Here is a 3,789-nt window from a genome sequence, read left to right on the forward strand (position 1 = left end):
GAGGCTAAATAGCATACTTAATAGTCAGAGACTAAATGCTTTTCCCATAAGACCTGACATGAGGCAAGGATATCCCCTCTCACCATTAACTGGAAGTTCTCGCCAGTACAATAAAGCAAGAAAAAGAAATAAAAGGCTTACAGATTAAAAAAGCAGTAATAAATCTCTATTCACAGATAACACAGTCGTCTATAAGCAAAATACAAAAAAAAAATCTACAAAAAATACTCCTAAATTAGTGAGTTTACCAGGAACACAGGATACAAGGTTGGCATGTAAAAGTTAACTGTATTTCTCTATCCTAGCAATTGGAATAAAAATGTGCAGGGTGTATATGATGAAAACTACAAACACTGATGAAAGAAACCCAAGAGAGACATAAACAAATGGAGATATGTACCTAGTTCATGGATTAGGAGTCTCACCATGTTACAAAGTCAGTTCTTCCCAGATTGATTGATAGATCCAATACAATCCCATTAGGAATTTTGGGGTTTTTTAAAGATTTTAACAAGCTGACAGGCAAATAAATGGGAGGAGTGAAAACAGTTCTGAAATCAAAGAAAAACTATCATTAAGACAGTGTTGTATTGGTGAAAGGATAGGCAAATAGATTGATGGAACAGAATGGAGAGCCTGGTATAGACCCATCTTTGAAAAAGATGAAAAAGCAGTTAAAGAAAGGATAGTCTTTTCAACAAATGGTGCTCAAAAAATTGGATGTCCATATAAAAAAAGAAAGCCCATAATTCACACCTCAGATGAAAATTAATTCAGAATGGATCATCAACCTAAAGGTAAAACATACAAGTATAAAAGTTCTTAAATAAAGTGTATAAGAAAATCTTTGCGACTTTGAGTTAGGAAAAGAGTTCTTAGGACAACAAAAACATGATCCACAGGAAAATGGGATCAGTCAGCTTTATCAAAATTGAAAACTACGGTATTAAGAGGAAGAAAAGACAAGCCACAGACTGGGAGAAATGTTTGCAAATCACAAATCTGACAGATAAATAGAATCCAGAATATAAGAAGAACCCTCAAAACTCAACAATAAGAAAACAACTCAAAAAACAAATTGGCAAAAGATGTGAATGCACGTTTCATCAAAGAAGGTATACATTTGCCAGATAAGCTCAGCATTCTCAGTCTCTAGGGAAATGCAAGCTTAAAAACATCTTGATATCACTACTCACTAATTAGGATGGTTGATTTCTTAGGCTGTCATGTGGTCAGTTCTTCAGCAGCTGGAGGCGTAGGGAAAGGACACCTGCGAGGAGATCTGGCGGTTGGCGGCTGATGTCCAGCGGGCGCAGCTCGCCGAGGCCACGCAGAGGTTGTCAGAGCAGAGCTGCATTGAGGTTGCGAATAAGTTGATTGCTCAGAAACAGCTAGAAGTAGTTCACACATGTGATGGGAAGGAATACATTACTCCAGCCCAAATTAGTAAAGTAATGAGAAATAAGCTCTATGTCTGAGGTGGTCGAGTAAACGTTGTTCATCTACAACAGGTGATCAACGTAGATCTGACTCACAGTGAAAATACAACTGGTGACACTGTTTAATCAGAAAAGCATGTTCAGCTAGCGCTGATAGATGATAGATGAGGACTGTTTGGATCGGTTAGTAGAAGAGGTAAATGATAAATTGCAAGAAAGTGGTCAGGTCACCACATCAGAACTGTGTAAAATCTGTGATCTTCCTGGAAGCTTTCTGACACAGGCACTAACTCAGTGACTAGGTAGAATTATTAATGGACCCATCGATCTTAATAACAGAGCGGTAATATTTACTGAAGCTTTTGTAGCCTGACATAAAGCACACATCCATGGACTGTTCAGTGCTTTTACCCGGCTACAGCAGTGAATTCTCTGATTTCAAAATATGGATGTCAAGAGAAGCTGCTCTACTCTGTGCTTGAGGAACTTGTTAATAGTGGACGTTTACGAGGCAGTGTGGTTGGCGAGAGACAGGACACGGCGCTATTTTGTCCCTGACATTTACTCCAGACAGAGAGTACTTGGGTGGAGTCCTTTTGCAGGCAGAGTGGCCATCAAGAATTTGATGCTTTGTTCAAACTTGGATTCCCAAGTGCTGTGAGCTACATAAAGAAAAGATCAAAGACTACACAACTCTGGTTTTTTGAAAGCAGCTTGTGTTGGTCAAGGACCTGCGGATCGTGTGGAAGCCTCAGGACAGGAAGCCATCAGCTCTGGAACATGGTTAATGTCGCACCTCTGTTGCCCAGTTCTTTATCAATTGAGATGCAGCGTCGCTTCCACAGGTAATGAGAGCATTCAGCAAGCTGACTTTAGCGCTAGTCTTTAGCGACACTGTTGCAGTCAGCGGAAAACTTATCAATAACTGCACAGAACTGTTCAGTGACTTGATGCACCAAAAAACTGAAAAGGATATGAAAAATAATCCTGTTCATTTAATCACTGAAGAAGATCTGGAACAGGTTTCCATTTTAGAAAGCATTAATATAAGTAAAAAGGATGAAAAAGAACGAGGGAGAAAAGCAACAGAGGGCAGTGGAAGTGTGGGAGGAGATGGTGGGGGCAATGGCAGAGAGTACAAAACTTAAAACATCTAGAAGAAAGGAAGAAAAGATAAAGACAGTGATGATGAGTCATCTCACACTGGTAAGAAGAAACCAGAGATCACTTTTATGTTCCAGGATAAGATTGAAGATTTTTTTTAAGAAAACACATACAAGATGCCCTTAAGTTTATTTCTGAACTTGCTGCTTACTTAATAAAAGCTCTTAATAAAATGCATCTCAAGGTGGTATGTTCAGTGTTCATGACTTCAACTGCTTCTACCTCTGGAACTGGTAGAAAGCACACGATCAAGGACTTTCTAGAAGGTCCTGCTCTTATTCTGCACCTCACACTGAGTCCTGTTTCAGTTCTCAACTCACACTGTGCACCATGCAACCAGGTGTGTCCCACCGATCACCGTTCTTCTAAATAGGAAAATCCCAAGAGGATCAGAATAGGCTTTTGGTAAAGTATCAAGGGTTAGATGTAAAGCATTTAGCTAGTCAAAATAAGAAGACTAGACAGGGAAATGATCCCTGGAGTGATTGAATTAGCCAAAGAACAACAAGATATCACCAATACTGCTCGTAAAGAGCTTCAAGAACTTTCTTCATCCATTAAAGCCTTTGTTCTCAAATCCAGGAACTAGTCTGTGACAGACAAGTAATGACCTTAATTTACTCTTGTCATATTGTAAACATTTTCCCCCCAAAGTTTAAGGTGAGTGGTTACCAGTAAGTATTCACTGCAGAATCCCTGGTCCCCACAATCCAGTTTAAACAGTAGTATTCAGTGGTAAATCTTATAAAAATGTGAATTTTTGTAAATTGGGTTCAACCATGGAAGATTTCTTTTTCACATTATAATTCTAAAAATTATCATTTCAGGTTTATTTTTATTTTCAGATGCTGAATGAAGAATACATTTTCTGATATCTTTCATCTCTAGAAGAGGATTCATTTGTTACGTTGTTAGATCTCAAGTGACATTATTCTATTTTTACACGTATTAGGCAGAAACTTAAAATGTGGTCATGCTTTATTTAAAAAGAAAAAATCCTTTGGTGTCAAAAATGAAAACCATGTATTTTAAAAGTAGTAGAGAATACCTCAAACTTAAAATACAGAAATTTGCCCAAAAAATGTTTTTTTGAGTTTATTTATTTGAGAGAGAGAATGAGCAGGGGGGTGAGGGGCAGAGAAAGAGGGAGAATACCTCGCAGGGGGCTCGATCCCAGGACTCTAGA

At 38.4% G+C, this 3,789-nt stretch overlaps 1 pseudogene; it reads left to right on the plus strand.

Moving 5' to 3' along the window:
• Positions 1-761: 761 nt before the first annotated feature.
• Positions 762-3,441, plus strand: LOC100481344 (annotated as a pseudogene).
• The last annotated feature ends 348 nt before the right edge of the window (positions 3,442-3,789 follow it).

This window comes from Ailuropoda melanoleuca, chromosome 15 (genome assembly GCF_002007445.2).
Source record: "Ailuropoda melanoleuca isolate Jingjing chromosome 15, ASM200744v2, whole genome shotgun sequence".
Classification (NCBI taxonomy): Eukaryota; Metazoa; Chordata; class Mammalia; order Carnivora; family Ursidae; genus Ailuropoda; species Ailuropoda melanoleuca.